Here is a 12,812-nt window from a genome sequence, read left to right on the forward strand (position 1 = left end):
GCCTTTCATTCGCCCACACTGTGAAAACACTTTAAACTCAGTGAGTACACAATTCTGCTCAAATTTTTTTATATTTACCGTAACGCCCAAAGATACTTAACGGTTAGTCATCCTTCAAATGTCAGCTCACAAAGGGAAGAAAGACGAGCTCTTATCATCCCTAAAGAATTACAGACGTTTTCATCGAAAATTTGTCAAAAACACGAGCGGAGGAGCAGAGCTAATATAAGAAAAAATATCCTGTGCACCACTGATCCCTGAAAGCCTCTTGAAAGCTGCTCCGGCATCACTTGGACAGAGGATTTATCTGAGGAGCACACCTGTCCTCCTGCTTCACCTCCCTCCCACATCCAGCTCAGCAGGACATTTAAAAAGCATTGTGTGTTTTAGCTAGAGACAGATTGGAGCAGACAGAGATTCATACAATAACACAGCGCCTACAGCAAATAAGGGCTGGAATAACAGAATTTGAAGAACTGTCCAGACTCCAGATATCGTGTTTAAAAGGCCAAAAACATGCTTTGTGAGGTCACCGTGACCTTGACCCTTTGACCTTTATCCACACAAATATAATCTGTTCATCTTTGAGTCTAAGGGAACATTTGCACTAAAAGTTTAAGATGTTCCCTCAAGGTGATCTAGAGATATCGTGTTCACAAGGCAAAATAGCCCAGCTGCCTTGACCTTGACCTCTGAACTTCGCCCTACAAAATCAATAAAGTTCATCCTTGAGTCAAACTGAACTTTTATTACAAATTTAAAGTATTTCCCTCCAGTTACTTCTTTAACAAATTGACAGATTGAGATTTTGCACCAAATCCAAAATCCTAATGAATCTATTACATAATACAAACCCATAAATTAGCCTTAAATCAATAACCAGCAGTTCAGCCTAATGTGTCTGAGGTCAACACTATCGTCACGTTTCCTGTGACTCAGGTGACGTGGGTATCGTCCATCTGACGTCTGTCTGCAGCCGGTGGAACACCTGTCACCCTGTCTGCCAGTGAAGGTGACGTCCAAGCTGCCGGTGGACGATCTGTTCTCCAGGGTGAGCCGACCCAGGAGGAGAGCGGCCTGTGTTCTTTATTTTATTTATAAGGTTGAAAGACGAACTTCAATTTATTCAAACAACAGGGAAAATATTCAGTTTCCCAAAGAAACATCAGAGACTGGACCACGGATCTGACCTTGTACAACTTTAAAGTTATTTTATATGTTCAAAATTCTAAAAAAGTATTTGCACATAATGAACCTTGACATCAAATTCAACAAAGAAGCAAACAAAAGCTTTGCACAGCGGAGATAGTTGTTGTTTTCTACATCTTTTCATCCAGAACAGGAAGGAGGGATATGCAGATGGTTCTCTGGATGAAGAATTCATAAATTAACAAATACTATTTGTCTGGTGCAACATAAAATCCTGATTTTGATTCATGAAACTGCTTTGTTTTTCTAAATTTACTTTTATATCCTTTATTCAATCCCATCTGTTCAATCTGTTCTTGATCCTGATTGGTGGGGAAGGGGATATTTTTAGCCACACATATTCAATAAAAGCCGACACTCCTGAGATCTTAAATTAAGACAAACAGACAAGCCAGCACCGCTGTGAAATAGCATGACACAGCAGCAGCAGTGCAACGCCGAGGGGGCTGTCAGCCACCATCCATCCTCCGGCCTCCCAGCGGGCGTCACACTCACCACCAGGCCTCTTCCACCGAGCAGGTGAACTGTTAAATCAGTGATCACAAAACACAAGCTTCGATACACCGAGTCAAAACTCTGGCACCAGAGAGGAGAGTAGATCAGAGGTCACCTACATGAGGCTGTTTCTGAGGGAGGAGGTGATATTCAACCTCCTGGACTCAGACATCGATGGAGGTGAACTGAGCTGCTGATGAAATGACGGATTATTTGCCAAGCGACTCGTGTGATCTAAGTGAGTCACTGTTTTATTTGCCTTGAGGGGGAGAGATTAAAAATGTATTTATTTAGTACATCACCAGGCTCCTGTGGCTGCCACCAACACAGAGGACACAACGCCATAAACAAACTTAATCCTTTAAATCAACAGAACAGAGGAAACAGGGCGGGACAGTGAGCTTATTCCAACACGCAGAGGGGGGGGGGGGCGAAAACAAACACGGGGAAGAGTTTTGTCCGAGTGGTTTTGAAGTCTGATGGGACTCAGGTGTGTATTAGTATCAGTGAGGACGTTTTGGAGACTGATGCAACAGATCAGTGGTTCCCAACCTCGGGGTCAGGGTCCCACGTGGGGTCATCAGATAAATCACATGGGTCATGAGATAATTTACGCAGTCGGGGGGAAAAACACGTCTGGTTGAGAAAAATGACTCGAAATAAGCTTGAAAGACTAGAGGAGCACGTAGCACTGCCATGATTGCAACGATATATGTATACAATGTTTGTCTTTTTTATCAAATTGCTCCAAAGGTTAATGAGATCTTCTTTGGCCAAAATCTCACCCGTACACTGAGTTTAAAAAAAGACCGGTTCAGTAATTATTTGTGTGATCCTGCAAACAGACAAATGGACAAACTAGAACGGCACAAATACCTGTCAAGGCCCAACAGGCCCCTTTCGATTCAAATGGAATTTGAATTCATTATTCTTTGAGAAATTGATGAAAATGCTTAAAAACTATCCTGGATTCACACCAAAATTAAATAGCTTCTTCCCGGACCAATACTACATCCTTCCACCAGGTTTTCTTGAAAATCTGTCACGTAGTTTTTGCGTAATCCTGCAACCTAACAAAGGAAAGCAGATGAAAACACAATCTCCCTGACGAAGGTAGTAATGGTCCCAAGATGTAGAATGAAGTATTCTTAGAGGTATGCAACCTGTGACGAGGGGAAGTCAGTTGACAATGATGGTTTGAAAGCAACACAACGCAAAAATGTTGAGTGTCCGTTACAAATGCAACATAAATGTCCGGCACTTGGGAAGCTGAGGTAAGCATAGTAGGAAATAACTAACTAAGGAAATCCCTTTGTTCCAGAACAATGGTGCAGTAGAAAATCCAATGTGTCAGAGGAGAAGAATGTGACAATAGACGGTGGAATTCACTCTTTCCTGTGATGTGATGATCGGACCGAGTGTATCTATGAACAGGAGCTACGTGTGCAGCGGGACAGGAAACAAGGACCTTTGGCACATACAAGAATGTCCATGATGTAGACACAGCAAATCTGAACTCAGGAATGAGCGTGTACTCGAGGAGGACATATATATATACTGTTTCCAGAGTGTCTCTACACTTCCCGACTCAGTTTGGCCACAAACATCGAGTAAATCACACAACCTCAAGTGGAGCAAAGACCAAAAAGCCTCCAGGAAGTTCCCTACTCCACACGCACATCCCGAGTTGTGTACCCCTTGACACAGCCTCTCGTCGGGTGACAATGGCAGGAACGAAAGAGCAGTGGGGGAGGATGTGTTTTGGAGGGAGGGAGCGTATTGTACCTTGTTTCCTCGAGCGGTGCCGCAGAAGCTGCTGAGGGCCGGCTGGGGGCCGAGCGGAGCGGCATCCGGACAGAGCGTCCAAGGTCCAGAGAGTTCCCGCCGGGCGCCGACCACGTGTCCGGAGAGCCAGAGAGAGAGAGAGAGAGAGAGAGAGAGAGAGAGAGAGAGAGAGAGACCAAAGGAGAGATGTCGTATTGTTCTCCTCTCGCCTCCTCCTCCTCCCCCCCCTCGGCTTGAACCCACACTATTAGTGAGGCGGATTAACTCCAAGAGCGGCTGGTGCTGCGAGTCTGCAGGACTCTGTATGCAGACGTACACACATTGTGTCAATTAGGCTTTGTCCATGTGAGGCCCGGGTGACAGATGAAGAGGACACACTCCACAGAAAGAAACACAAACGGGGCCTCGACGCTGGAGAGTTCACCCACGGATGAGTAGCTCAGATACTCAATTCTCCAAACAGACGAATACGACAATCACATCGAGACTGTTTTGCATGCACACATGGTTCAGCTTCAGAGTGATGGAGCCTGAGGTCTTTTATCTGGACAGGGGGGATCTCTCTCTTTCAGTCTCTGCAGGATGGAGCGATGATCACAGGGGTAATATCTGGTTTGGAGGTGGATGTGTGAGACTTCATGGAAAACGTAGACGACGACTTGAGCCGGCGCCCCCTGCGGCTCCGGGGCTGATGTTTACCTGAAGATGACACGAGATGTGACGGCGAGGGGACTTGACAGGGTTGACATTTTAAAGTGAGATCCAGCCGAGGCCGGATCCAGTGGGAGTCCGGTTTCTATGGTGGAGGTGTTGGAGGGGCAGTTGTGACACGATCTTTGGATTAATATCACGGAGCAGACAGAACCGTGTGGTGCAGATATTGTTATCGGAAAAGCAGCGGATAAGAAATGGCAAATGGCAGAATTTGAACAACCTTGCATATGTGTCTATAAAACTGGAGGAGGAACAAAGACTCCAGTAGATGAGCTGTTTGTGAAGAAATCAGAGATCTGAAAATCCATCACACTCTTGACATTTTTTTCTCTAGTTGCAACTTACAGTTATTTGCTAAAAGATTCAGAGATTATGTGAAAAATGCAGTAAATTGAGTGTTTACTGATTTACCTTAGAGACTGTGGGGCCTTGGTGGAGGAATGGGCTGCCATTTTGTTCAAAATTACAAATATGATTATTTTCTAGTTGATATAAACAGAGAAGGAGAAAGCTGCACATTCAGAAGATCGACCAGTAAATGTTTAAAACAAAGTGAAGAACAAGCGGCTCCACTCGTTTGGCTGAAAATGACATAAACACGACAAATAATCATGTTGTTGTCGATCAATTTTCTGATCTACATCTCCAAAAATCACAGAGACTCACAACGTTCACTTCAGAAACATCTGCCACCTCAGACACACTCAGTTTCAAAGACACTGATTAAAACACTGTTAGGAAATCTTGTAGCGTACACAAATAATCCTCGTCTGCGAGACTGAGCCACAGGCCTGATAATCACCGTCCTGCAATTCAGCATCAGGCCGAAACCGCCGCGAGAAAAACAAACCAATTACTCCCGTTCAGTTCTGAAGACTTAGGACGAAACTGAGGAGGATCTGATCTGTGCGTTTAAAAAGAAAACATCTTTCACAAACACAAACCTCCTTAATGGGAGCGCACGAGCCACGACAGGATCTGTGTGTTCCCGGTGAAGAGCCGCAAATGTGATGCAAGAGGATCAGGATCAGGGTGTAAAGGCTCTTTCAGCAGGATAACACATTTGGCAAATAGCGTGACCGTCTATGTGTGTAAAGAGAAAGAGCGTTTTTATATTGTGGAGCCTCAACGTGTGAAATGCATGATGCATATATAACGAGCTTTAGCATGGATTACTGTGGAATGTGCAACATCCATCAAATATCTCTCACAGATGCCTATCGGAGAAATAATGAAGCAATCAGTGCAGCCACTCAGCACGCTAATTATCAACAGTGGCCTGGGACAACCCCCCAGCAGCATCTCACAGTGTTTGTGTGTGTGTGTGTGTGTGTGTGTGTGTGTGTGTGTGTGTGTGTGTGTGTGTGTGTCGCATGTGCAGCCAGTTTTTAAAAATGCTTTCCAGGAGAAAAATGTCTCACCACGAGACGTTCAATTTACCAGAGGATGGAGAGCTTTGGTTTGGCCTGCGCCATCACTCAGAGCTGAATTAATGAATAGGTAAACAGCAGAGGAACCAGCCACACTCAGCACGATGTGGATGAGATCTGTGACACCACACACACACACACACGCACACAAACAGACACACACACACACACACACGAGTCAGCGGTGTTTAATATTATGGATGAAGTGGAGGTGGTCGAGCGCAGTGGTTGGAGATGGAGCTCGTGAGAAGAGCACGGGCTTGTGGATGATTTGTTTTTTCACAGTCTATGATTAAGTGATGATATACAGATGACACAGATGTTCTGACTTGCAACAGGTAGAATATTGAACAACATCAGGAATATGATGAGTGCATTTCATCAGGAAAGGAGGTTTTTCCACCATGCGCCTCCATAACAGCTTCAATACTCCTGGGTATTCATTCTATAACTCTCCTGCAGGGACCATTTCCATCTTTGCCTTCACCGAGGAGGCTTTGTTCCCCCCCCCCCCACCTCTGTTCCTTTATATGTTGGTTGTTGGTTTCGTAAGTCAGATTACACAAAACAGAACTCAGCAGGGAGTCCTCAGCAGGATGTGCTGCGAGCGAGGGGGGGGTGTTGATCACGTTTCAAACACGAGACAGAAGCCAAAATGGAAAAAAAATAAAAGAAAACAAATAGCTCAGAATACAAAAGAGAAGCTCCACATGTAGAAGACACAGACGAAGATGTCAGGAGAGTTTTTGGTGATATGAGCTGCAGCCGGGAATTAAAAGGCCTTCTAGTGCCAGTCTAGTTACAAAAATACATTCCGTCATTTGCTATTTCCAAAATCCAAAATCCAAAATCCAATTGGGTTTAATTAGGATTAGAAACAGGGACAATAACACGTGATTCCATTCATCTACTAATCAAAACAAGCACGTATAAGCTGGTCATGGAAATATGACTGAAAAAAAGAATAAGACCGTTAGAGCCCAAAGTGCAACCAGCAGTCTGCGACCTAAACTCACAATGAACAGAAACACAGAGAATTATCCACGAGTGAGAAGCAGGAACCAGCAGGTCAAAAATCCAGATGAGCAAATAGTTGTAGATTCGTTTTCATTTCAGCAGAAGACTGAAGTATCCAGAAAGACAAAAACCCACCCAGTGAAAGGAAAAACCTGTGCCAGACAGAATGAAGGTCAATGGCATTCCAGTGGCCTGTTTACGGCCGTCGCAGTTAAATGTCAAATGTTCGGCGCCGCGGGGACACAGACTGACCGGGACAGAATTAGCAGGTGTCTCTCCCTCCATCAGTCCTCTCCTCTGTCTGGTGGTGTCTGCGGGCACGGGACAACACAGCAGGACGGGCAGCAGACGTCTAGTATTAGTGAACGAGTGAAGAATGGAGGGAGTGCCCGGGGGGGGGGGAAGGAAGAAGAGGAGCCGACTCACTGACATTATTTTAAGAGCTGCTGTGGTGACAAATTTCATGCAGGAGATTACTTGTGCGCCCGCAGACGACAAAGTGTGTGCGTCGCAATTTAAATGAGCGCTCCAGTGGTTTCACACGTTGTCGATCACAAATCACTTTGTGCTGCACTTCACGACCTCCAATGTTTAACAGCAGATTTAATTGGAGATGTTTTCTGTGTACGACGCATCCATTGTTTCCCATGTTATGGTTCTAGGAAAAAAACAAAGGCCTAAGTTTTGTGATCCATCCAAGTCTGCAATAATTTGTTTTTAATTAGAGTATTGTGTTGTGGCCGAAAGAATAAGATTGTAGATACAAAACGATCAGAGCGAGGTCGGACTGAGACTGGGAGATTGAACCATTGAAACTCAATGGTTAGTGGACGATCCACTCTACCCCCTGAGCCACCGTCACCCTAGAGAGGAGGAGATCGGACATCCAGAGTAAAGCAGCTCTAGGAACTAAATAACGTCGATAGCAGTACATATATGGACCCAGTGGCCTAAAGGATAAGGCATCAGCCTCCGGAGCTGGGGATTGTGGGTTCAAGTCCCATCTGGGTCGAGACATCTTACTACGACAGCGATAATAAAATTATAATATAGCCAATGTGTATAATAGACGGAAGCTGCACCACAAACAGTGTTGAACAGTGTTGAAGCTCTACTACACATCACATCTACTACAACCGAGACTTTACAGCAAACCCAAATTGTCAACTCCTCTCTTCTCCTCGAGGGAAAAGAGATGAGAGTCATTCATTTGACTCGTGCCGCCTGTTCACAGTAAATCTGGATGTGGATCTGGATCCAGAATCAAATGGAAGTATAAAAAAATACTTCCATATCCATCTGTTCAGTCATCGTCTGCTCAGATGTGGTTGTTGCCATGTTGCTCTACTCGCTCCGGCGTCACCATGCAAGAGTGCCACGGTCGCCATGGTGATGTAGAGTGGCTGCCACAATCAGAAACACCAACACAAACAAACAAACAAACAAACAGGACAGCACCCCACTGTCTTCCTCTTGAAGATGCAGCTCTGCGTATGGAAATTGATTTGTGGGGCCGACCCCCAGCTCCATCTTATTCAGTATAAACACTAGAGATCACTACAGCTTTCAGGAGCAAAACCATGTGACACCCCTCTCTAATTCGGGGTGGCCAGCACAGATTGTTTTGTATTTGCCGACTTCTCTCAGCAGTTGTTAATGTGATGATAACAATGAAATGTCATCAGGACCAGTTGGGAGAGGACGACATCAGAAAGCTGCTGTGGCTCCTCACATGTGGTCTAATGGTTCCCTGGAGAATCCCCCTCCACGTGCCCTCGTCACGAGGAGCCTTTTGGCACGGAGCAGGACTCTGTCGCAGTCTGACGAGTCCTCCTCCTTCTTCCACCTCCTATATATTACTGCTCACCTCATGCGACCTTGCTGAGGACTTGGCTCTCCGCTTTGCAGGCGCTCCGGCCCCGCTGCTCTTCAAACCATCAATCTGAGTCTCCAGCAGCCATGAAATGAGCCATATGCGGCACGGGCAGGAGACGGAGAGAGAAATAATGCTTCTCCACACTCGAGAGCTCCAGATTTCCTCTTTGAGGCTCGACTGGCACTCAAACGGCTCAAACGAGGGGAAGTGGAAGTCACAAAATTCAAATGCTGGCTTTGGCTTTTACAAATACTGTGGCTGTGTGTGTGTTTGCATACTTAGGAAAAGGAAAAAGGCTTCGACTCGGGGAGCAGAGTAAAGATGACCAGGCATTAAAGACAAGATAGGAGAGCTGTTCTCCCCGTCACCTCAATCCTCCATAACAATTAGTTGCTGACAGTGACATAGGAGTCCAATAATAAGCCCTACCCCGGGGAAGGGACTCTTCATTCCACAGCATATGGTGCCAACTTAATCTGCAGCCTCCGTCACACGAGCCTGGCCACGAGACGAGCTGTGATTTCAACGGATTGGGCTGAAAAAGCGTCAACACAAAAATAACAGAGGTGTGATGTAAACAGAGCACAATTTATAAATGGAAATATCTTTGTGCTTTTTACAGCTCCAAGGAAGTTGCCAAGGAAGCTCGACGCTCTCTCTCTGCTGTTTTGATTCGCTGGCCCGGTGCTGCTCTGGCTGAGACGCTGGTGATTTTGCTCGAAGTAATCCTCCCTCATAGGTGAGCCTCAGACTGACACCTGCTACTATTGTCCCCCCCCTCGGTCACATGACCCCCAGGGGCCGGCCCACGCTGGGTTCTGGTAACGTACGACTTCTCCTCCCGCCAGACCTCCTCATAATCCTATTAGCCTCAGTCATCTGCGCTGCATTAAAAATACGTGCCGATTGATCCGACAACACAAACCCTCTGTGTCCCGAGGCGGTCGGATCACTTCTCACACGTGGACACGACACGACTCCCGTGAGGTTGAACCCTTCCCCAGGAGCTTTTAGAAATAATCATGCCTGAAAGAGTATTAGAGGGATTCTCAGGTGTTAACAACATAAACTAGACCTCCACCAATAAATATCAAACAAGCTGCAGCCAATCTCACACACTCATTGATATCAGTTCCCTAAATATGACTTTTTCATCAAGATCCATGAACTATTCCCTGAGAAATTGGTGAAAACTTCAAAAAACATCATGAAGTGGTGAAGTGGAACCAGTGGTTCTTCTGTATTATTGCTAACCAACAAATGGACTGGGAGTAAAACAGTTTTACCTCCTTGGTGTAGGTATAAAAAAAAAATCCCTTCTCAGATATAGAGAAGGAAAATAACAAGTGTAGAGCGACTGTGACTCTCAAGCTTAAAGCTCTTGTCTGCAGAAAAAAAGTGGTTTCACAGACCGAGGAAATAAAAGACAAGAGTTAAGCCCAGTCTCATGACTTCCTCTTACAAAAGGTTCCAGAGAATCACCTCAGAGCATTTAGTGAGAAAAAGAAACGTGAAATATATCCACATATTTAAGTGGATTCAACTCCTGATTAGAGAATATTACTGTACGACAGAGTCACATATATTCTCTGTCTTAAGTCACAGGCTTATAACCTCCTGTGTGAAGGAATGTAAACCTTACGACACTGAGCTCCACTGGGAGTTCTGGTGACGTGCAGAGGGATCATCCTGCAGTTACATGTTCCTCCACAGAGCAGCTCTTTGTTGAGACTGAAATACAGACTGTTCTCTTCTGAGCAAATCTGTGGTATAAGTATGGTTCTTTACTTTGAGGAGGCCATCCTGTTTTCCATGTTCACCATCAGAGGTTAGCGTGTTCGTATCATGGACTGTATGAAGATGGAGGACACGACAGCTTCTCATAACTGAAGCCAATTAAGTGTTGATGGCCATCTGATAGTTGGCTGCCCCATCCTCCTCCTCCTCCTCCTCCTCCTCCTCCTCTTCCTCCTCCATGTTAGCAGACAGGACATGGATGAAATAAATTCTTCTCAGAGACAGTTTCTTTCATTTTCGGTAGTTCTTGTGTTTAATGACCAGTAATCGCTTTTACTCAGATATTGCAGAATTCTGGGATATTTTGGCCTCATTCCTTGATAGTGGGAGGGAGTGGAGATACGTCATACATCTTTATAGGGCTATGGGTTATGGCTACTGCTAACCTGCTAATATTTCGCTAGATGAAGATAACAACGCTAAGAAACAAGTGATGACTTTACCTAGTTCCCTTTTGACACTTTCAATGGACACCGACATCAGTGAAGTGAAACTCAGTCAAAGCTCCATCATTCTGCAGTGGATCAAAAGTCTGGACATTTTTCAAAAGCTTTCAAAAACGAGCGGCTTCATGGATTTTTCTCATCTCTCTGGGGATCTACAGCAAACGTTGCTCAGCTCGGTGTATCAGCTTCGATCAAATGCAACTAAAAACCTCTAAAGCAACAGCTCAGAAACCACCTTACATAACTCATGTCCCTCGGGTCCCTCTTGGCACAGAGGGTGACCATCAGTGGGCGGGGGTGCAGATCGGAGTGGCATGGCTGCAGCGGAGGAATGTGAGGAATTCCCCCTGTAAACACCTCATGCTCGGACGGTCACCACTCTCTTATCTCGCCGTGCCCATCGCCCCCTTTAATCACCATAATGGTTGGTTATTCATTACCAGTTCCCTCCCCCTCCTCTTCCTCTATCGGTCTTTCCTGTGACCTCTGCTCCTTCGGTCGGGGCAGGTGAGCTTCCTGCCTCCCCCACAAACCCCAGTCTGTTGTTTACCTGCGGCCCCACATGGTCTTATTCCCCCTGTGATTCCCCCAGAGGGCAAACAAGCCTCCTCTGACACCACTGTACAGTAGAATGACTTTCAAATATCAAGACCTTGAGAGAAAGAGGTTTTTCTGTTTTGTTTTGAAGCCAAGCAGTTGTGCAGAACCGGCCCAGGCTCCTTCTGGTCCTGTGGGAACTCTCTTTAGCTGATAGGATCATAAGTGGCTAAGGGGGGGGGGGGGGGGGGGGGGACATTTTCTGTATTTCTCTTCGTGGTTGAATAAAGCGGCTTTCGCTTGCTTTTCAGCGCAGCACCTCCCCCTGTGGTTCCTGTGTGTGAGCCCCTCTCCCGGCTTAAATGAAAGTAATTTCGAAAGCAGCTGAGCGCCTTTGTTCAGGCTTCGTGGCATTTGGAGAAAAAACGCAGGAAAACGAAAGAACCAGACACAAGCCGGCTTTTGCTTGAGGTGAAAATCCGGTTTGGGCCACTCGCTGTTTGGTCAGGCTGGAGGAAGGTGCGAAGTCCATCCTGAGCACATGGTGGGTAGCATGAGGGGGCCCACGGGGGGGGGGGGGGCTGCATTCCTCCTCATGTACCACTCTCCAGTGGACATGACGGATGCTTATGTACAAGCATGAAACCTGCTCCCAGTGTCGCTTCTACACCCCCCCCCCCCCCCCCCCCCCCCCCCCAAAAATAAAAAACGTTCCCAGCAGCTCTGACTTTCTGTGGCAGGAGACCGACACCAGATTTTTCCATTTTCCTGGAACGTCCCTGATAACTTTGTTTTAAGGCTCCGGACGGGAAACTGATATTTTCCAAGTGTTTTTCAGTTTCAAACACAGACTCTTCCTGACGTTGGTGATAAAACAGCAGCTGCAGAGATCTTCCTCGTGTTGACAGTAGATATCTCAGCACACAGAGGAGGTGATGAAACGTTCTGGTGGACACTTCACCCTCCGGTTGGCAGGACTCGTTATTAGCGTGACCTTTGTGAGGAGGCGTGAAACAGCAGCAAGCAGATTATTCTCATTCTCAATTAGTCTTCAGACAAACTCCTTCAGATGACCGGTTCTGTCCGAGGAGTTCTTCCTGACAACTGATGACCAGAGCTCAGAGAAGGTTTTAGTATTTTTTAAGTCAAGCTAGTTGAATAGAAATACATATTTCAACAGGTATTGGATGAAGATGAACGCTACAGACTGTGGAGATCCCCTGATCCTCGAGTGAAACCTTCAGCTGGACAAACATCCACGATCTGCTTATGGTGAATTTTAATCTTCCACAGTGAAACGTCAAAACAACTTTCTGTTTTTGAGATTTCGTCCCGATGCTCATTGTCTCCAGAGGATGAACCCTACACACTCTGATGATCCCCAGATCTACTTTAATTACATTGATGATTCTTTGACCTTTAATCATCATCAGATTCAAAACTTTTGACCTCAAACAATATCAATCAATTGGGAATTACGGATTTCATCAAGCAAACCTGCAACCA

At 45.8% G+C, this 12,812-nt stretch overlaps 1 non-coding gene across 1 annotated transcript; it reads left to right on the forward strand.

Moving 5' to 3' along the window:
- The first annotated feature begins 7,589 nt into the window (after positions 1-7,589).
- Positions 7,590-7,662, forward strand: trnar-ccg (transfer RNA arginine (anticodon CCG)). Its single transcript has one exon. It is a non-coding gene; the product is annotated as a tRNA-Arg (tRNA).
- Positions 7,663-12,812: the final 5,150 nt, after the last annotated feature.

Source organism: Pleuronectes platessa, chromosome 20, assembly GCF_947347685.1.
Source record: "Pleuronectes platessa chromosome 20, fPlePla1.1, whole genome shotgun sequence".
Lineage (NCBI taxonomy): Eukaryota > Metazoa > Chordata > Actinopteri > Pleuronectiformes > Pleuronectidae > Pleuronectes > Pleuronectes platessa.